At 38.3% G+C, this 23,501-nt stretch overlaps 1 protein-coding gene across 1 annotated transcript in view; it reads left to right on the top strand.

Moving 5' to 3' along the window:
• MYO6 (myosin VI) overlaps window positions 1-23,501 on the top strand; it is a 141,240-nt gene that overhangs the window by 18,916 nt on the left and 98,823 nt on the right.

Here is a 23,501-nt window from a genome sequence, read left to right as displayed (position 1 = left end):
AGTGATTAAATCTATTAATGCTTATGTTAATAATATTAATATTGCCTGGCTGGTTTGGCTCAGTGGTTGAGCCTCGACCCAGGAGCCAAGAGGTAACTGGTTGCATTCCTGGTTGGGGCACATGTCCTGGTTGCAGGCTCAATCCCCAATAAAAGGCGTGCAGGTGGCAGCTGATCAATGATGTTTCTCTCTCATTGATTTTCTCTATCCCTCTCCCTTCCTCTTTCTCTAAAAATCAGTAAAGGAGAAAATATTCATATGTAGCTCTGGTTGGGTGGCTCAGTTGGTTAGAGCAACATCCTATACACCAAAACAGTTGCAGGTTCGACCCCTGGTTGGAGTGTGTATGGGAGGCAAATGATCTATGGTTGTCTCTCACATCGATGCTTTTCTCTCTCTTCTCTCAAATCACCAAAAACATATCTTCGAGTGGGGATGAGAAAATAAGATTAATTTTATAAATATATAAATTTGAATTTAATTTATATATTAATATATGTATTTCAGTATGTGGAAGCTTAGGTAGTTCTATGCTATAAGACAGAATAAAGTAATGAGATGCTAATATCCATATGTATAGTCATGAATGCAGCTGCTGCAAATTAAACTAACAAATAGGTATGTTATATTGATGACTCACATGTCATGATCAGTATTGCTCTCTAATGTTTTTCCAAAATGACGAACACCTTTTGGTAAGATTCCAAATGAAGGACAGTCAGTCTTCTTTCAGTTTATATGGTATTGTATTTCTGGAAAACTCAATGTGTATTAAAACAGTGCAAAAATATTTTGTATATAGGTATAATTTTTGGATTAGATTTTGGGCTCACCTGTCTTTTTTAAGTTTGCTATTCGTGTTACCTTCTATATATCATTAATGCAGGAGAATTTGAAATAAAAAGTAAAAAAGTTCTTATGCCCCTTCACACAGGAGCCATATCAGTGTAGACTGTCCTAGAGGGACATTTTCTTCGGCTGCCGTTTGATTGAGTCTTCTTCAATTTATTCTTGAATGTGTATGATTGTCTTCAGGTGAGACACTGAAGCGTTTAAATTCTGAGTCAAATATACAAAGAATTAGTGAAATAATAAAGACATTCATACTGGCATACTAAAATTCTTATAATTTTAAATAGCATACAGTCATTTAAAAAACCCCCACAGATTTCACTCCAACAAATTAATAGCAGTTTATTGCATTTTTAAATGAATTTACTACAGAAGCAATATTTTGGCTCCCCGAACATTTTACTGTCAACATTTTAAAAGTCATATCTGTTGCAAGATGCATAAGTAACTTTTTTACCAGTGGTTTTAGATTATTGATATACCAGTAATCTGGTGTACTTTGGATCTGAATATAAATAACAAAAGTTTTTCTGTTTTATGAGAGTTGTGTCTCAGATGTGGTAGTCTACTTTTTACCTTCAAGGTGACTGTGAATTTGAGGAATGAGCAAAGGTTAGAAGGAAATTGTTGCTATAAAATATATTGTTTTGCCATAGAGAGAGAACATAGATTGCTATACAGATGTATAAAGAGATATCATACTGAGATACCTATTTGAAAACATGGCCAGAAATAATTTTCTGATATTGTTTATTAGTATAGAGTTAAGTACCTGTTTTTCTTGATGTAATATTTGAACTTCTAAATTACCCCCTTTTATACCTTTCGGTTTTTCCAATGACTATTATTTGAAAGCTAGATGTCTTATAATTGAGTTATCTTTACTGATTTATTTTGATGTCAAATTGATAATTTATCTGAACCTTGGTGTATATCAGTGTAACTAAAGAGTCCTAGTGTTAACAAGAATAGTGTAGATGGCTTTGCCCAAGAAATATACAGAAATGTAAACACATATATATATATATATATATATATATATATATATGACATATATAAGTTAGCAATGCTTTTTCATACATAAGTTTTCCTTGTAAAAGGATTCTGCTATGGGACCCTCATTTTTTGTTTTTGTTTATTCGTTAATTCTCACCCCAGGATATTTTTTCCATTGATTTTTAGAGAATGTGGAAGGGAGGGAAGTTGGGAGGGTGAGGGTGGAGGGAAGGGAGAGACAGAGACAGAAGCATCCATGTGAAAGTGACACATGGTTTGGTTGCTTCCCACATGTGCCCTGACAAGGGCCGTGGATCAAACCTGCAACCCAGGTACATGTCCTTGACCAGAAATCAAACCCGGGACCGTTTGGTGCATGGGCTGATGCTCTAACCACTGGGCCCTTTTATTGGCCTTTCCTAAAGTATGTATATATCTCCAAGAAAATGATTAATGGACAAAAAGGAAAGAGATGAATGAATATGTTTTAGCTGAAGATGCAGTATTTATATTTGTACACCAGATGCTAAATGTATTTCTCCATAAAGTTTTAAGGGAAAAAATCAGCTAATAGAAGTTACAAGCTAAAATTAAAAATTCCCCCAAATTGTACTAGTATAAGACAACATGAAATCTTTACATTTTTTCTCCCTGCAATAAAAACGAGACTTTCTAAAATAATTACTGTATCAATATGAAAGTGATTGAATTTTCATTTGTCACTGTTAGAGGTGAAAACATAAATTCTAGGGTTGTTCTCAAAATCTTGATGCCTAGGCCACAGCCTACACCCATTACATCCCAGATTTTGGAGGATGAGACCTAGATATCAATACTTTTTAAAAGGTCTCTAGATGATTCGAATGTACAGTTCAATTGTTTTTACCTTTTTATGTTAAATCTGTGTGAATAAAACTTTCAAATACCGAGGAAACTAACAGTGGTGATCAGACTATAAAAGAACATTTACTTGAAAAGTCACAGATGTAGAAGCCATTTGTAGAAGAAATGGGCTTAGGGAATAAGTTATAGAGGTAAAGAAAGGGCCCTCGGAGCTTAGAAGTGAGGAAGGTGGAGGTGATACGCCTGGGGAGAGAGGGTTGGGGGAGGGGAAGGTACAGACGTGCTCCTGGTAGGGAGAGTGGGCTGAGTCCTCTGTTCTAAAGGTTTTAAGGGTGAAGATTTTAGGGGAGGTCCCAGGGAGAGATGCCATCAACTTTACTGGTGTGTCCTTTCAGGGTCATGGTCTCCACTGATTGGTTGGCACCAGGGCAGGGGGTCGTTACTCCATGCAATTGTCCTTGAGGTCAGCCTTGGCCATGGCATTGCTTGTCTGGTTTTGTTGGTTTTCTGGGCCTGCAGCTGAAATACAACTGAGGTCTAGATGTGCTCTCTAGGGAAGAAAGGTCAGGGGTCCATACCTCATGACCAGCGATATGCTAGTGGAGAAAAGGTCACCCCGGGGACAAGGTCCTATGCTACAGTTGTCCTTTGCTAGGCACCCAGGGCTTTATGCTGTGGTGACCTTCTGTACTTGGCCTGTCATCCTTGCTCTGCTCAAGTCTGTCCAACTGCCTACCACATTTTTGCTTATGTAGACTTATTTGTGTTATTAAAATTAAGTATGCATGAAAAGTTTAATTTCACAGAAAAGTTTTCTCTATGTACGAGTATTACTGTAATTTTACATTTATACTGAGTAGGTCTAATAAGTGCATGCATTCACCAGTCACCTCAAGTAAACAAATGCACACAGTGGGGGCTTGGCTTAGCACACATGGGAACATTGGCCAGCACTAGTTAAAACTGCTGCAGAAAGTCACAGCAGGTGACAAGAGAACCAATAACCACATGCGATGTTGTATGACCATGTGCTAATCATTCTCAAACATTGTTTATGAGCCGTGACTCTTGGATTTAAATATGTGGACTATAGTTGTAGATATGTAATATTATTTATGTTGGTTAAATTACCTCAGTGTTTTTTTCCAACATATGGCCTATTCACTAAAATTCGTTAAAAATAATAGTGAATTAATAACAAAAAATAGCCTACTAATTTAATTATAAGCAAATATTGCTTAAAAGCATTTTAAAATTAACAGGATGTTAATTTTTCACATATGACATAGGGACCGGAATTTTTTTCTGTTAAATCCAAAGTTGTGGTCCGCAAAATTGAGGGATTACTGTAACCTTCTTTTGTCTCTTGTTCTTCATGAAGAGTCTTAATGTCTAACCTAAAATGCTCTAGCTTTATATTTTGGTAGATGACCTACATCCTTCTGGCGATGCAGGCCATTTGATCATTGGTGTATATGTATACACACCCACCCCTAAATAAACACATTTTTTAATCCTTATCATTCATGTAATTGAAGACAAATTATTTCTTTTAATCAAAATAGCCTGTTAGGTAATTTTTTTAAATTATCCAATCAGAAAATTCTCTATTGTGATTGCTCTTTTGTGTTTTAGTATAAAGGAAACATTTTACTTTAGGAACCATTGTTTTACTAATGTTGCTGATAAAGAGAAGGTAGTGGTGAGGAAATGACTAAAACCAGTCCAGACACTTCAGAATGGAAACAATGGAGATGGTAAAAAGAGGTTGGATTTTGGATATATTTTTCCCCCCTTAACTTTACTAAGCTGTAATTTATCTATAATAAAATATGCCCAATTAAGAAAAACAGAAAACAATTCACAGTATGGAGCACTAAGATTCTGGACGGTCTGGAAACTGATGGGATCAAGAGCACTGAGAAGAGTTGGGGCAAGTTCAGGTATAGAGGAAGTTACAGAAGTGTTTACAGTTGGAGAGGCTGAGTTTTGAGGGACTTTATACCTTATTGCCTTTTTTCCCCCACCCCTTCCCCCCTTTCATGTAGACATTTGGTCATCATAAGTTTTTACCTGATGGAGGTGATATTGGGGCTTTTATTGGAGTGCTGATGTTTGGAGACAGTATTATGAACAATGTTAGTGATGTTGTTATTTTAGTAATTATACTGATTATGAAAGCAAATTGTTCAACTACCCTGTTCAAAGATTGGATTTTAAATATGTTTACCTGACTATTCAGAAAATATTTAAATTTATTCTGTGAGTTAGGAAAGTAACTATAAGTTTGTGTTTTTTAAATTAAATTTTTTTGGTGACATTGGCTAATAACATTGTATAAGTTTCAAGCTTATCTGTGTATTTTTGATAATCACTTAAAAGCAGACTATGTAATTGTAATAATTATGATATAGAATCTGTAAGATGTGGATTAATACAATTGATGCGGACACTATGCTAGTGACGGTGAATGGTATGAATGATACAGTCTCTTTAGCAACTTGAAATTTCACATTCTGGGAGGGAAGGATGTTTACATATGAAGGATATTGTAAACACTTGATTGAATTTTCCCAAGTTTTATACAAAATTATGAATATTCCTTCAATTATAATAAGTAGTAAATAGGAATTAGAATGTTTGGTTTAGTACTAAATTTCACAATAGACCCATGGTGGAGAAACTAGGGTTCAGAGCAAGAGCTGAGTTTTTGGAGGAAATTTTAGGGAACTGAAATTGATTAAATTGAAAGTAAGAAAGCTAATGGGGTGATTCAGACGTGTTCTCAAATACAGAAGATAGTGATAATATATCAACCAGAATTTTTTAAGGAAAAGAGGAAAGCTTGGTCATCAGCTGCATTCTGAGGGATTTAGACCCATTTGTTCATTCATTCATTGAAAACTGTTTGCCTCCCTGATACGTGGAAGCACTATGCCAAGTTCTCAAGACTCATCTGTGATCAGTGCAGACACGACTCCATCATCATTAAACTTATATTCTGGCAGGGAGACAGACCTTAAACAACTGTTTATCATCTGGCTGTACTTCAAAGGAGCTGTTCTGTGGGTGCTATGAGAGCACGTGATCGTGATGGGGAAAGATGTGAGAAAGAACAGTGTAAGGTGGTGGCAAAACAGGATGGCTATGGGATACCTTGTGACTAACCAGTCTTCTTTTAAGAACCCTCCACACCCCATATTAACTCATTTGTTCATTTTGGAAATTCCACATAAGAATCTTTTATTTATTTTTTAAATCCTCACTCAAGTATATGTTTATTGATTATTATAGAGAGGAGGGAAAGGAGAGAGAGAAACATCAGTTGGTTGTCTCCCTGACTGGGGATTGAACCTACAACCTAGCTATGTGCCCTGAGAGTCAAACTCGCAGTCTTTTGTATACTGGTCGATGCTCCAACCAATTGGCCAGGGCAAGAATCTTTGCTATTTCTGTCATGTAAGGACAATCACTATTGTTATTTTTGTGAGTACTTTAGTATTTTTTTTAGTGTGTATGCCTGTGTATTCCCCCCAACCCCCCGTGTATTCTTTATAAAAAGGCTTTATTTGGAAAGCCTTAAAAATTTAATGCATTTTTATTTCTATACGGTGATTTGGGAAATTTCATTTCTGTATCTGTAATTTATGATTGCTGGGTTCTCTATCACTGTGTATAAAGAAAAATAATTATCTTTAGACACCACCATAACACTTTGCCATAGCCCCACTTAAGACCTGTTAATGACTTCTGTAAAGGAATGTGTTTATTGAGGTGTTGTATATAACAGGCAGTATGTTTATTGTGTTTTAATTTTTACATAATTAAATGGTTATGAATTATGTATTTCCCCCCAAGAATATTATTTAAAAGCATGGTAGTTCAATATTTTTGCTCCCAGTAGTATTAGTGAATTCATATTAATTATAGCCGTATAGAAATGTAAACAATTAGACTTCCCTACCATAATACAGTAGTTTGAATAAACATATCATTTATTTTTGACATGTTCTTTTTATATATCCATGTGCCTTTCTACTACTATATTGCTGATATTCTTAGATATTCTACTGGATTTTTTTTGGTCACTTCTAGAGAATGAATGTAATTTAATGTTTTATGTAACTGTTCATTCTTTAAACATTGAAATAAAGCAACTTAGGTGTTTTTACTTTTCATGTGTCAACTGTCTTCTACCTTTTAAAAAAATGACTTATTAAGTGACTGTTAGAAAATTTCATGGTGTTTTTCTCCAGTGAGCAAAATCAAGGAAATGGAGTTTCCCCTTAGCTTTTAATCCCCTCGCTTCTCCAGTTTGTGAGGTGTTCCTTTAACATTTGGGTGGTTTAGATGGGAGATTATTTTATTGTAACTGTATGCTAGATTATACTGTAATATTATAATTTGTACATTGTAAATGAGATGATGTTTTTGTAGTCCTTAATTATGTCCCAATAGGACCAATGTGCTTTCTCCAGTACATATGATCCTCCTAGGACTTGGAATTTGCTGTTGCTGGGTTGCCAGTGATAAGGTTAGAGTCTGCATAATAACTGGGCTGAGCAAATTCTCGTATGGCTATTAGTAGGCGTGGAAGAATGCGTGCAGGTCACCTCTGGGTCAGGAACATGTACAGAAGGTAATGCTGCCTTAGATCCTGGCATGGGGGGCTGGCTGGCCCTTGTCATTGAACTTTGAATGAGACACGTTGGCAGCTGTCCAGATTGGAATTAAGCCTTCTCAAGTTCCAGGCTTACCTGGGCTCCTCTGAGGGCAATGTATGGGGATAGCAGCACCCCGGGTGGACGCTCGGCTTTGCCAAAGATCGGTCTCCCATCTTGAGAGCTGTGCTGCTTATCTACTGACAGTCTGGGAGAAGATTTCCAAATACAGGTCAGGAGGTATATATGACCTGTAAAAGGATCCTCTCCTTTTCCAATTAGGTTATTCAGGGCTCGAGCTGTATTCGGTTGTTGGTTTAATGTTATTTTGTTATTGGTTAACAATTTTTATGTCTAGTCAAAGTTTAGTAATACATTTGTTTGAGGGAATATGGCCTGTATCAGAAATTCATACTGCTACCCTTATAAAGGAATGGAAAATGGCTTTTTAATGGAGTTGACTGATGCATTCTTAGTAACAGTAATTAGTAACATGTGCAAGGTAGGTTGAATACAAGGTGGCTTGTTATGTAGAACACATTGGTGTTTTGTTTTGTGTTCCTGGAATGTGTAGCATATCACTGCTTTAAGATTTCATTCTACTCATCTATTCATACTCTGTTCAAAATGGATTTCCTTTGTCCTGCTCCTTGTCCCTAATCCTCCCCTTTCCCCCAACCCGGCAGTCCCCCTTTCTGTGATTACATTGTGTTAGCACTTTAAGTGTTGCTGTACAACAGTTTCCTTGTCTTTTCCTTCAATAGATTGTCAACAGTCTGGTTTTATTCTTGTGTGTTCAGGGACTAGTACTTTGCCCTGTTATAATAGAATACCAATAAATGTCCATTCAGTGAATAATTTCATTGCAAATCCACATAGCAAATGTGAATATATTACCTACTACTTTAAAATTTTTCTCAAATTGTAAATTCTGGGTCATCTCATTCACATAATATCTCCTAGAGGGTGGTGAGATTGGGATTGTCAAAGGCCTTATGAGCCCTAGTACCAAGAATATAGCTAAAAAAAAAAAAATTTACCCCCAAACTAGTAGCAATGGTAAGAAAAAATCTTTTAGGGAAGAGGAACTACAGCTGAAAGGATGTCTCTTAAGAACTGTTTCTTAATAATTTGGGAGGGTGTGGTACAGGATGATTGGCTGAGATGAGATCATTTTCATTTGTGAAAAAAATTTAACCTTGGCTTCTCATAACTATTAGAGTTAGAGCAATTATTTTGAAAAATCACAAAGCTAAATTTAGTAACTTGGGCATATGCCCACTTAAAAAAATATGTTTTTATTGATTTCAGAGAGAGGAAGGGAGAGGGAGAGTGAGAGAGAAACATCAATGAGAGAATCAATGACCAGCTGCCTCCTGCACATCCCCTTTTGGTGATAGAGCCTGCAATCCACTGTGCCTTAACATGGAATCTAACCGTGAATTCCAAGTTCATGGGTTGACATTCAACCACTGAGCCACACCAGTGGGGCCATATTCCATTTTTTAACTTCCATCCTGAGGTTTTGTGTACTGTTTTTTTCTGGCCTCAAGGTTGACTAAGTCTGATTGAGTATGAAAGACTGTTACACTTGTAAACACATATACAATTGAAGGACCAATTTGAATCTTCATAGAATTTGTTTTTACTTTTAGATGAAAGTCACTTTAAAGATAATACTTTTTTAATTATAAAAGCAATAGCTATCTTTCAGAAAGTTTGAAAACTCTGAAATGTGTAAAGGACAAAAGAAAAATTATTTATAATGCCACCACTTAAAAATAAGAAGTGTTAATACTTTATATACCATTTATATAAAGTAGATACACTTTATTAATCTATATATGTAAAAGGCTAAGTGACCAAAGGTATGTCTGTCCGACCATCTGACCAACCAGCCAGCCGGTACATACGACGCGCACTGGGAATTTAAAAATAAATGTTGACTCACGCATGTGTGATACATATCAAGCTCTCGCTGGCGCCAATCGCATGTGACCAACTGGCTGGTACAGATGACGAGCAATTTAAAAATAAAAGTTTAGAGAAACCAAGATGGCGGCATAAGTAAACACCTGAAATTGCTGCCTCGCACAACCACTTCAAAAATACAACTAAAAGACAAAACGGACATCATCCAGAACCACACGAAGGCTGGCTGAGTGGAAATTCTACAACTAGAAGGAAAGAGAAAAGCACACTGAGACTCAGAGGAGGTGTGGAAGTAAAGTGCAAAGGTATAGAGGCGTGCGCGGAAAGGGCTGGCAACTAAGGATGCGGTTGTCTTTTTCAATCGGGAGGGAGACACAAGCTTCCGATGGCCCTGACTCCAGTTCCGGTTGAGTCTCTGGGGACCCAGACTCATACTGGGAGAAACTGGACTGTCTGGCAGCGGGCAGAACTCGAGGGTGGCTTTCTCTCAGAGGTGCTTGCAGCGATTGCCACGGGCCACTGAGACCCGGGACCTCTTAAGGCAGGGCTGAGGATCAGCCATAGCTGTTTGCTCCACCCTGTTGATTCCCTGAGACCCCGCCCCACCCAAGCTGTGTACAGAGGCTTTTGCATATGAATGACCTGGCCCTTTGCAATCTAAAATTACCTAACAAACTGCAGCTGGGTCAGAGAGACCCAGATCATCCAAAAGAAGGCCAAAGGCCCAAGGCCCCACATCAGCTTGCATTGCTTCACAGCTGGGCCTCATCTGGGCACCTCCAAATCCCAAACAAAGAAGAGGAATCTGCAGATCTCTCCATACCTCCTGCTGGGTAGCCTCAGTCAGAGGCTAAATTAGCACTTCCTTAGAGATCCAAGTGCCTGTGTACCCAGTGGTCAGAGTGGGACCATCCAGATTACAACTCCTCAGATCCATAAGGGACACACTCAGGGGGCAGACTCAGTGAGCACCAAAGCCCCACTGAAACAAGTCTTGCCCTATAAGGGTGTCTCCAGCACAGAAGTTCTCCCACTGTAGACACAGCTGAATCTCACAGCCAGTTGGCCTGGAGGTCAGTTTCTCCCAGTGTTACCAACTACAATCAAGACTTAACTCCAACAAGACTGTGCACAAAGCCCACAAAGGGGTGCACCAAGAGTGTCCACCTCAGGTAATTGGGGAGACTGAGCCACTGGGCCCTATAGGACATCTAGCACACAAAGCCACTCTATCAACACAGGGAAGCATAAAAAATGTGGAGACAAAGAAACAGGTCACAAATGACAGAAATGGAGGAAAGCAAACTACTGGATATAGAGTTCAGAACCACGGTTTTAAGGTTTTTCAAGAGTTTTCTAGAAACCGCCGATAAATTTAGTAAGACCCTCAATAAGTCTAGTGAGACCCTCGAGGATATGAAAAAGGACCAACTAGAAATTAAGCATACACTGACTGAAATAAAGAATATTATACAGACTCCCAACAGCAGACTAGAGGATCGCAAGAATCAAGTCAAAGATTTGAAGTACGAAGAAGTAAAAAACACCCAACCAGTAAAGCAAAAAGAAAAAAGAATCCAAAAATATGAAGATAGTGTAAGGAGCCTCTGGGACAACTTCAGGCATACTAACATCCGAATTATGGGGGTGCCAGAAGAAGAGAGAGAGCAAGATATTGAAAACCTATTTGAAGAAATCATGACAGAAAACTTCCCCTACCTGGTGAAAGAAATAGACTTACAAGTCCAGGAAGCGCAGAGAACCCCAAGCAAAAGGAATCCAAAGAGGACCACACCAAGACACATCATAATTAAAATGCCAAGAGCAAAAGACAAAGAGAGAATCTTAAAAGCAGCAAGAGAAAAACAGCTAGTTACCTACATGGGAGTACCCATACGATTGTCAGCTGATTTCTCAACAGAAACTTTGCAGGCCAGAAGGGAGTGGCAAAAATATTCAAAGTGATGAATAGCAAGAACCTACAACCAAGATTAGTCTACTCAGCAAAGCTGTCATTCAGAATTGAAGGTCAGATAAAGAGCTTCACAGATAAGAAAAAGCTAAAGGAGTTCATCACCACCAAACCAGTATTATATGAAATGCTGAAAGGTATTCTTTAAGAAGAGGAAGAAGAAGAAAAAGGTAAAATAAAAATTATGAACAACAAATACATATCTATCAACAAGTGAATCTAAAAATGAAGTGAATAAAAAATCTGATGAACAGAAAAAAATAAAAAATAAAAATAAATGTTTACCGTATGAATCTTCTAATTAATTTTCTTTCAGTGTGCATGAATCCATGTACCAGGCCACTAGTTATATAAGAACGTTTAATAAAAATGTTTATATAAAATTTAAAATTTCATTTATTAGTTAATTCTTATTGCCAAATAAGATAAATAATTTGCCCTTCGAGGTTTTTTTTTCTTAAAAAAAAAATAACAATTCATCTGGAATTTACTTTGAATTATGGTTGTAAAGTTATTTTAAAATGATAATATTTAGTCTTTTTTTTGCCACTGAGAAAGAAAAAACTGATCTTTTGAATTATTATGAGGGCAGTGTTTTTTTTGTTAATCCTCACCTGAGGATATTTTTCCCATTGATTTTTAGAGAGAGCAGAAGAAGGGGGGAGAGAGAGAGGAGGAACGTCAATGTTAGAGGGACACAGTGATCGGTTGCCTCCCATATGTGAACCGAGTGGGTTGGGGAGAGGTTTGAATCTGCAACCCAGGTATATGCCCTTGACTGGGAATCGAACCCGAGACCCTAACCACTGAGCACACCAGCCAGGGCGGGAAGTTTTTAATAAATTCCTCATATTCTTTATTAAAGCTCCATAAAATTTTTGAACAATATCTTTTTACATTGTGTTCATTTTAAATAATTAAAAAGTGAATGCATTCATTTGCCAACAACAAATCAAAACAATTACAGAAATAGTTCATATTTCCCTAGACCTGGTTGCTCATCATTTGAAAGCTAAGCACTGTTTTCATTTTGGTACGTAAACTTCTGCATCTTTTACTATTATTTAAGGTTTTAGGTTTATAGAAAATGTAGTTTTGCAACTTTATTTTTTCATGTAACAACAGGCCTTAGGTGTTTGTATTGAAAGGTAACGTTCCATCTCCCTGTTTTTAACTGCTGCATGGCTGTCTGTAGTCTGGATATTGCATAACTTATTAAACTATTTTCTTTACTGTTAGGCATTCAGATTGTTTGTAGTTTTTCTCACTGTGGTACAATAAATATCCACCAAGAAGTGCTGTTTCAGAGAGTTTACTAGATTATAGTCTCACTAACAGAACAACTTGATGTTATTGTTGTTTTATCATCACTGTGATGGGTGAAAAATGCATCTCATTATTGTTTAATTATATAATATATATTATAATATCTTTCTTAAGGGGAAAATCAGAATTTAATGATGAAAATGGGTAAAATATGATGTTCTGGCATAATTTTTTACAGAGACATGGCTGGCTATTTGAAACATAGATTTTATGATTGAAAGGTAAAAAGCTGAACTTAGGATTTTATATAAGGAAGCACTTAATTTTTTTCTCCAATTCATTGTAGTTAGTTTTTATTTGACTCGAGCTGTAACAAAGGGAAAAGGTATTCTTTACTTTCCAGTTTATAGGATCAGATATTTTAAAGTTTAAGACCTTGAGAAACATTTCCAAATTCGACAAAACACAGTTTGTTTAATAAAATATGGATCTAATGCACCATATTATGTTCTGATTTAGAGGAATGGAGATATAAAAATTAAAATGGTCTGGAAAAGAGGCAAGTAATGGATTAATTAGAATTTAAATATATAATTAAGGGAGTAGTTTTTGCACTGTTAAATTTAAGTATTGACCAAAGAGATTACTGGTCAAGTTGTTGGAGCTAGGTAATGCTCCCACACCCACATCAAAATTACAGCTGAATGATAGAATCACCACTCGTGAGAACCGTCTGAACAGAACTCGTACAACTAGGGATATAAAGAAGAAGCCATGTCAAGAAAGACACAGTCCACTTGGAAGGGGGAGGAAGAAGAGGGAATTACTGCCCCATATCTCTCGGGAGGAACCTCATCCTCGTTTCACCCACTTGTCTGTATGGCTTTGCTCCTTGTTCTTTCTGTAGAACAGCAGCCTTCTTTCGGCAGTTCTGTTTTGTAATTGGTTTTGTTTTCACTATGTATATATAAATCTGTGGTTTTGAATAATGACAAAAAAATGACCATAAAACACCTAGCTAAGTTTTAATTCACAAAGTTGCCTTTCATTAGTGAAACTGTTGTCATGTGTCAGGTTTTACTTTAGGAACTATATGTTGTGTTCATTAACATTTTTGAGTAATGGCAAAAATCATTATCAAAATAGGACACTTTAAATATGTATCTTAACATTCTACTTAAGCATATTATGATTTCTTTTTTGTTTTTTACAGAGACAAGGTAGGGTATGTGCTAGATTTGAAATTCTGTAGAGATGAACTGATAACGGTATACACCTGCTTCCCCAGAAACTTTAGTCTTAGCATCGGACATTATATGCTTTGTGCAGGTTCTGACCTAACATAAAGCCTTGTTTAGCCATTTAGGTTGAAGAGGGTATTTACTGTGCATCTGTTTAGTAAACAAGATTTAATAATTCCCATCACTGCATTAAGTGATGGCAGTATATGTGTATGATTCTTGCCCTCAAATTCTAAGGAAAGATTAACATTCAACAAAGAAATACAAAACAGCCGAAACCGGTTTGGCTCAGTGGATAGAGCGTCGGCCTGCGGACTGAAAGGTCCCAGGTTCGATTCCGGTCAAGGGCATGTACCTGGGTTGCGGGCATATCCCCAGTAGGGGATGTGCAGGAGGCAGCTGATCGATGTTTCTCTCTCATCGATGTTTCTAACTCTCTATCTCTCTCCCTTCCTCTCTGTAAAAAATCAATAAAATATATTTTAAAAAAAAGAAAAAAAAAGAAATACAAAACAAAGCAGAGAGAAACTAATGCTATATAAAGTTAATAGCAGGTGCGGAGGAAGGAGCACCTGATTCTGAAAAGATTTATGGTGGAAGACTTCAGGGAGGTAAGATTTGCATAATTTTTGAAGTAGTGAGCAGAAATGCAGTATGTGAAGAACAGGGGAGAGACCTGTCAAGAGGAGTGCAAATTGTGTGTGTGGAATGTTCAGGGTGCTTGGGGCACATGCTCAGTGCAGAAGGCTCCCCCGGAGAAATTGGCCCATTCAGTCTAGTGAGAGGGATGCCGAGCGCCTTCATCTCCAAAATGGAGTTGACGTGTTGATCTGTGCTGGGTGATAACTTGGCTTTCCAGGTTTTCTAGATTGCATGTGTTTCCTCTGGTGTCACTTGGAGAAACCGTTTCTATTCAAGATAAGATAAGACAAAGAGATGGGGGAGTGGGGTGTCACCTAAACCGTACCAGGACAGATGAGGAGCTGTGCTGGAGTTCCTAGCGAAACTAATTATTCGGAGTAACCTTACTCCAAATATTAAAGTGCGGTGAGTCTGTAAAGGTAGGCAGGATAATAGAGGTAACTTTGGGATGGATTTCACAGTTCTTTGACTTAGTGGAATTTTCATAAATACAAATCCTTTGCATTTTGAATCTGAATGTGTACTGGGTATTTTGTTTGAAGGTGATAATAGGTTGAAATGCAATTAATATTCATTAATTACTTTAATTCATATCAGTTCAAATAGGCTTATGTTATGGTGGATTTATCTTGGTTTCTGAGCCTTCTTTTACTCTTATACTGGTATTTAGGATGGCCCTGGTATCTTGTCTTCTTAGATACAAATACAAAACAAGGTTCTGAGTTTTATCTTTTCTCTAGCTGGTTAAAAAAAAAAATAGAAAGAAAAATGATTAGTCACTGACTATGGTGTTTTTCCAAATCTCCTCTTAATTTCCCTTTGCCTACATTTATTTAGTTTACCGTGCTAAGCCAATTACTGTTTTCTTAACCAGTTTGTGGCTCTGGTTGCTACACTTTTCATCCTTCTCTGATATCCCATCCCTCGATTCATGTTTCCTCTCTCTTCTTTCCCTTTTCCCTTTTAAGGCTGTTTTCCATCTGTCCTTGTTTCCTGGCCCCATATCTATTATTTTTGTGCTTACTATCTCTTACACTGAAAACAGATTCCCTGTCTAAGGATTCTTCTTGAATCTTCTCTGAAATCTACTTGTTGCAAATTGAGCTTTTGACAGAAGAACAATCGTTAGTCTCTGATATCCCCGGATTGTTCTTTCCGCAAAGTTCCTGTAGTTTTCTCCCAAAGTTTTTTTTTTTTTCTTTGTCCTTTGGGAAAGAGCTTATTGGTATAAGGTCTTTGTTTTGATTTCAAGTGAGAATTATTGCATAGATTACATGATTGAGTTCATTGACCTGAGAACCTCACTTGTGAAATGAGGACTTTGAAAAAGCCTTTAAATGAGGCTTTCAGGATCCTTCCCTTCCTGTCTCTTCCTGAATGTTGGTGACAGCTCACAGGGTGGAGCTCTTTATTTTAATACTAGAGGCCCGGTGCACGAATTCATGCATGGGTGGGGTCCCTCGGCCTGGCCGGCGATCAGGGCTGATCGGGGCTGTCTGGGGCCAGTCAGGGCCGGCTGAGCAGGGGAGGGGGGGACCGCGGGAGGTTGGCTGGCTGCGGGGAGGGACCGTGGGAGATTGGCTGGCCATGGGAGGTTGGCTGTAGGAGTGCACTGACCACCAGGGGGCAGCTCCTGCATTGAGTGTCTTCCCCCTGGTGGTCAGTGCGCATCATAGCTACCGACCAGTTGTCTGGTTGTCCGGTCGTTCGGTCGCTTAGGCTTTTATATATATAGATTGAAATATTCTAGAGAGGGGGTAATTTTCACCTCTCAGACAGCATTTGATAATTTATTTGTTATTGTTGTTTTAAACATCCTACTTGCCTCAGTAAAACTGATGCATACCAAAATTAGACAAAGCTTTGGGCTGTGTCAGGAGGTCAATGATATCGATTATTTTGACAATAAAGGCACTTTTATGGCCATTTTTATTGTCATTTAGTGTTTGCCAGCTGTTTTGAAAGAGTTGGAAATTACCTTCTTGATTGAAACAGTTACTTGAACCTTACATATATTTGTGAATCTTTTAAGTGGGGCAGAGGAAAAAGGCAGGCTTAGTTTTAGGGAGAAGTCAGAGTCCTGCCTACAAGTAAAAAGGGTTAGAGGGAGAAGGTTTGAATATAGGCCTTGTTCATTAGAGTTTGCCTTCAGTGGAATCATGGTGGGAAGGACCTTTTGTATGCGTGGGATGAGAGATTCTGAAGGAGGGTGACTATTTGAAGGGCAGTGGTTAAGATAGAAGTTTGAAATAACTAGGGTTGGGCATGGAGGATGGAGGTAGAGGTGGAAGCCAGAGTTAGGAGTGAAGCAGTAGAATCAGAGTGGGGAAAACCAACAGCCCACACGATGTGGCAATTAAGGAACAGGGCAGAGTGAGAGAGACACTTAAAGGAGGCAAAGAAAGATGAGGATAGAGCAGAGGAATGAATAAAATACCAACCTGCTTGAGATGAAAACTGTTGTAGTTTGAACCAATTCTAGACAAACTGGAAGCTGTTCCTTGCTTAATTTGTTAATCCTTGGAACTGTTAGAGGAGGCACATGTGTGATCAGGTAAGGAGTCATTTTGTAATTCATTGTGCATTAGTGTTCAGTGCATACTTTCATTCTTCAGGTATGGATTTGTCATATATGTATAACATTTTTCATTAAGTAAATTTTCATTTATTCATGTAGTCATTTAGTCAGTGACTATTTTACTGAGTGCCAGCTATAATCCAGGCTCCTACAGCTCAGGAAAAGGGAGAGAGAAATGTCAAAGTCCAGTCTGTTCTATTGCTGGGTAAACAGAGGAACCAGTTCAGTATAAAGTGGAAGTCCCATTGGTTCATATAGGATTTCCCCCAACAAGTTAATCCTTTGAAGCACAGAGTGGTAACCGTTCTCATTTTAAGGAAGAAAGTGCTAGCAGCATATAAGCCATAAGAAAAGCTGAAAATTCTGTTAAAATGCCTTCTTTGGGAGAAAGTAGTGTAGTGCAGTAATGAAGAATACAAATTGTTAATTTGTTACATTTATGCATCTTTTTCTTTGTAGTTAGTTTTTCCCCTTGTTTTAAGTTCTTCCCTATTCTGAGGTCTAGAAGATGAATTACTGGATAAACTTCTAGAAGCCTTATTGTTTGCCTTTCACATGTAAATTTAAAATCTCCTCTCTCCCCCTCCCCAACACCCACACACCCCAGTGTGTAATTTTTGGCCACGATGTGAGGTGTAGGCCTTTTATTTATGTATGGATGGATGTATTCATTTATTAATTATTTTTAAAAATATACTTTTCAGCCGAGACCAGTTTGGCTCAGTGGATAGAGCATCGGCCTGCGGACTGAGAGGTCCCGGGTTCGATTCCGGTCAAGGGCATGTACCTGGGTTGCGGGCACATCCCCGGTGGGGGATGTGCAGGAGGCAGCTGATGGATGTTTCTCTCTCATCGATGTTTCTAACTCTCTCTATCTCTCTCCCTTCCTCTCTGTGAAAAATCAATAAAATATATTAAAAAAACATATATACTTTTCAGAGAGGAAGGAAGACGGAGAGAGAGATAGAAACATCAGTGATGAGAGAGAATCATCGATCGGCGGCCTCCTATATACCCCCTATTGGGGATCAGGCCAGCAACCCTGGCATATGCCTTGATGGGGAATTGAACTGTGACCTCTCGGTTCATAGGTCAATGCTCAACCACTGAGCAACGCTGGCTGGGTGGTCTTATATTTAATTTTTTCCTGAATGTATGTCTAGTTTTCCTAGAAGCATTTGTTGAAAAGGTAGTCTTTCCTCTACAGCTCTTTCATTCTGCCTTCCTACTTTCGTTGTAAATCAAATATATGAATCATTGTTCTGTTTCATTGACCTGTTTGTCTATTCAGGTACCATTGCCACACTGTCTTATTACTGTAGCCTTATAGTAAATCTTATTTTCCCATTTCGTTCTTTGAGATTGTCTTGGCTGTTCTTGCCCTTACATTTCTCTATAAATTTTAAAATCAGTTTGTCAAGTTCTGGAAAAGAAATCAGTTGTAATTTTAATTGAGATTGCATTGAACCTTGAGATTGCTTTGGAGAGAATTGCCTTCCCATTTAGGATCATAGTGTATTGCTTAATTTACTTAGGTCTTTATTAATTTCTTTTAATGATGTCTTATAATTTCACAGTGTTTTCTGTAGTAGTCTTACATTATTTTTTTTTCTTCTTAACAGCTTTATTTCCTTAAGTGGAAGCAAGTTTGTATTTTTCTGTTCACAAATGGTTACACAAACTCTTATACATGGTATCACGTAATCCTACTCTGCAATAAAAAGGGTCTATTGATATATGTAACAACCTGGCTGCACCTCAACGGGATAGTGCTGAGTGAAAAGCTGGACCAGCTGTGCTAACCTTAAACCAAAAGGCTCTTTATAGCATCAACCATCTTTTCTGGGAAATATAACTCTGTACTTGCTCTTGTTACTACACTGAGATCTCTATGCATCAGAAAGTAGAAAATATAAACAATTTCACCTCCGTAGCCTCTCACCCCCCATCCAGTGAAAGCTCTTTATCAGGTTAATTGGGTGGCTCTGAAAAGAGCCTTTGTATTCTCAGGTAGTCTTAATCCTTATTTCTTTGGGGGGCAGCCTTCTTGGGCTTGGCAGATTTTGGCTTGGCTGCCTTGGGCTTGGGGCTTTGGCCTTGGCTGGACTTTTAGTCGCCTTCTTGGGTTTGGGCTGCTTTCACCTTTTTCAGACTCTTGGTCACTTTTTTGGTCCCTGCAGCTACCGCCAGCTTCTCAGCTTTCTTTGCCTTCTTCTTCGCTGTCTTCTTGGCGCTCTTCTTGGGGTAGCTGACCCCGTGGCCTTCTTGGATTTCTTGGCTACTCTGGCCACTTCTTGAGCATGGCCAGTGACATGCTGCTGGGCTCCATGGAGGTGACCATAGCCTTGGCGATGAGCTCAGGCACCAGAGGCTCAGAGGCCTTGGGCTTGGTGGCACCCATGCACTTGCGGACCTTCTTTTTCCTGGGTGTCTTCTCCGTGGCAGGAGCAAGAGGCGTGGCAGGTGAGCTTTCGGACATGATTGTTGGTTGTGATACCTGGCAATACAAAAATAATGTCTTTGCCCTGACCGGTTTGGCTCAGTGGATAGAGCGTCGGCCTGCGGACTCAAGGGTCCTGGGTTCGATTCCTGTCAAGGGCATGTACCTTGGTTGCAGGCACATCCCCAGTAGGGAGTGTGCAGGAGGCAGCTGATCGATGTTTCTCTCTCATCGATATTTCTAGCTCTCTATCCCTCTCCTTTCCTCTGTGTAAAAAATCAATAAAATATATTTTAAAAAAAAGTCTTTGACTTAAGTCCATATTTTTTATACTTTGCTCTAGTTTCAGATTTCCAGAAGAGCTATAAGGACAATACTATATAAAAATTCCTGCCTACTCTTCACCCAGATTCCTAGATGAGTACCTTTACCACATTTTATTTCTCCTTCTCCTTCTCTTTCTATATATAAGCACAGCTGACACTTAAGTCTCTTGAGTGTAATTTACATACTTACACCTCCTCCTTTACTCCAAACAATTTTCATGTGTATTTCCTAATAACAGAATTATTATCCCATACGACCATAGGTCACACTTACCAATACTGTCATTTAAAATCTGTAGACCTTATTCAGAAATCATGATTTGTGCCAAATATATCTTTCAATGCAAAAGTAAATCCCAGATCAGTGCATCTGTAGTCATGTTGCTTTCGTCTCCTATCACCTGGAACCTTTCCTCATCTTCCTTTGTGTTTCATGACCTTGAAATTGTTTAATAATTCAAGCCTCTCTATTTGGGTTTGTTTAATATTTCCTCATGATGAGATTTAGATTATATATTTTGGCAGGAATACCAGAGAAGTGGTAGGATGTATTAAGAAGAGTTTTGATTATTTGGTTAAGGTGGTATCTGCCTCCTTATATATAAAGTTACTATTTTTTGCTTTGTAATTAATAAGTATCTTTGACTTTGAATTTTATCAAACTTTTGTACTGTTCATGTTGAGTTCTAATGATGGATTGTTTTCAAAGTCAAATTTCTGAAGGTATAAATTACATAACATAAAATTCACTTTGTTAGGAGATCAGTTTGAGATTTAGAATAATTCTGTTTTCCCCAAAAGTTCCCTTGTTCCCTTCAGTAGTCAATTATATTTTCCCTTTTCATCTTTGACTGCCACTTATCTGATTTCTGTAATTTTAGATTAGTTGTGCCTGTTCTAGCATTTCATATAAATGGAATTTTAAACTGTATGTTACTGTTATCTCATGTATTCCAGTTATAATGCTTTTGAAATTTATCCATGTTGTGGCTGTTAGTTCAATCCTATTTATTGCTGAGTAGTTTTTTCATTGTACAGATATTTATCTTTTCATCTGTTGATGGATATTGGAATTGTTTCCACTGTGGGGCAATTACAAAACTGCTATGAACATTCAGGTATGCCTTTGAGTGAATGTTTCTCTTGGGTAAATAATTAGGAGTAGGATTTCAGGTAATATGGGAAGCAATAAATGAGAGTTTCAATTGTTCTGTTTCCTTGCTAACATTTGGTATTGCCAGTTTTAGACATTTTAGCCTCTCTTTGGCCAGTGTGGCTCCTTGGTTGGAGTGTCATCCTATATACCAAAAGGTTATGGGTTTGATTCCTGGTCAAGTTCAATATCCAGGTTGCAAGGTCACAATCCTTGATCAAAGTGTGTGTGGGAGACAACCGATGGCTGTTTCTCTCCCCCCTCCTCTCGCACACATCCTCTCCCTTCCTTTCTTTCTTAAAAAAATAAAAAATTAAAAAACATATCCTTGGGTGAGGATTAAAAAAAAAGTTAGCCTTTCTAGTGGATTTGTAGTGGCATCTCATTTTTTTTTTAAATACAGAATTTTATTTAGAAGCTCTTTATAGTAGGGAAAAAAATGAGGTAGAAAATGTATTCCCAATAAAATGAAATTTCAGGGCAACAAAAGTCTAAAAGGCCACAAAAGAGAAATAGCACCACTGTTAACTTGAACAATGGCTAGTTATTTGCATTTTTGGCATTGTTAATCACTGAATCTGGGTTTTCCTCTGAATTCCACACAGAGCATTCACTACATAAAAATTTATAATAGAATACATGCTTTCTACACACATTTGAGGACAAGCTACCACCAGAAATAAATCAGTACCAATACGTCAGGAGCCAAAGGATCAGAATAGTCTGCGGACAAAGCAAATGAGAGTGTTAAGGAATGAAATATTTTAAATATCATTAATTCAGACATGGTACTGTTTTTTCTGCAAAAGAAAATTAACATTTAGTAGCATGCTAACGAATTTTATCTCCAAAGAGACTAGTGCACTGGCAAGGTATTCTGATAACAGCGGAGGGCTATGGACAGCAGGTGCCCAGAACACCTTGCAGATCCCAAGGTAGTGATGGTCTTCTCTGATCACTCCCTTTGTCAGAGGTCCAAAAAGAACTTGTGGCACGATACCTGCTTGTTGAACTTCTGAGCAGCAAACTTTAAGGAGTCAGAGGGTTCCCAGTGGGCAAGGGAAGCAGAGAAACAAGTTAAATGTAAAGTTAAAAACAGTAAAATAAGATATAACCCCCATTCAAATCCCAGAAATGTGGGCAAGTACTCAAAAGTAGTAGTTAAATTTGAAAATTGAACATACATAGAGAAACATAATACATAGAAATTTCAGGGCAATTGGGAAAATCGTGAGAGAAATGCTCAATGAAAATCAAGCTGTTTAACTCAAAGATCTCTGTTCATTTAGGCAGCAATGCCTCTTAGCAGAGATGCATTTGGTCAAGGACACCAAATGGCTTTCCAGAGCCACGTATTTATTTATTATTATTTTATTTTTATTTTTTTGTAATGTATTTTTATTGATTTCAGAGAAGAAGGGAGAGGGAGAGAGAGATAGAAACATCAATGATGAGCGGGAATCATTGATTGGCTGCCTCCTGCACACCCCTATAGGGGATCGAGCCCACAACCTGGGCCTGCGCCCTTGGCCGAAATCGAACCCAGGACCCTTCAGTCCTCAGGCTGACGCTCTATCCACTGAGCCAAACTGGCTAGGGCTCCAGAACAACTTTTCAAACTTTCCTTCTGGGCCAAGGTTGGGCCTGTGAAGATTCAAGCACACCTGCAAGGCCTGGGAACAGCAGGGTCCAAAGGTTCCAAGGTCTGGCCCTTCCTTCCCAGATACAGAGCAACATACAAACTCTTGTCTCAGGTTACATTTTGTATTTTCAAATATGGAATCATATTTTAAATACTTTAAGGCATTTATTTATTAAAATGTTCTCTGGGAGGGACCTGGACAGTATTATGCTAAGCGAAATAAGCCCGTCAGAGAAAGACAAGTATCGCATGATCTCACTCATACAAACTGATGAACAAAATGGGTCCAGAGACAGAAGCACGGAACAGGCTAATGAATCTCAGAGGGAAGGTGGAGTGTGGGGCTGGGAAGAGATTAATGAAAGAATTTATATGCAGATGGAGACTGAAGCCAAGAAATCAAGAGAAGATTGAGACTCAGGAGGGCAGCAGCGGAAGAATTAGGAAAGATCATCAAGAGCAAAGATGTGTCATTTAGACCAAGACTAAGATCATCTACACTCTTGTGTTCCCAGTCACTGCGTATGGATGGGGAAGTGGGACAGTGAACTAGACGGATAGGAAAACAATGGGTTCATTTGAAATGTGCGGGAGAAGAGCTGTGCGGATACTTTGGACCACACGAAAGATGAACAAGTACGTCCTTGAGAAAATAAAGCCCGAAACAATGCAAGACACTGCTAGAGGCAAAAATGGCAAAAACTGAAGTTGTCTACTGTGGGAATATTATGAGAAGACAGGAAATGTTGATAATTTTGAGAATGTTGATAATTTTGGGAAAAATGGAAGGCAGCAGGAAAAGAGGAAGACCAAATGTGAGATGGATTGATTCCATAAAAGAAGCCACAGGCCCGAGTGTATAGGAGCTGAGCAGGGCTGTTGAGGACAGGACACTGTGGATATCACTCATTCATAGCAGGGCCAGGAGTTGGAGCTGACTCAGGGGTCATAACACAC

Source organism: Myotis daubentonii, chromosome 6 (assembly GCF_963259705.1).
Source record: "Myotis daubentonii chromosome 6, mMyoDau2.1, whole genome shotgun sequence".
Classification (NCBI taxonomy): Eukaryota; Metazoa; Chordata; class Mammalia; order Chiroptera; family Vespertilionidae; genus Myotis; species Myotis daubentonii.
The sequence above is the reverse complement of the archived record's forward strand: the minus strand, read 5'-3'. Positions and strand labels throughout refer to the sequence as shown.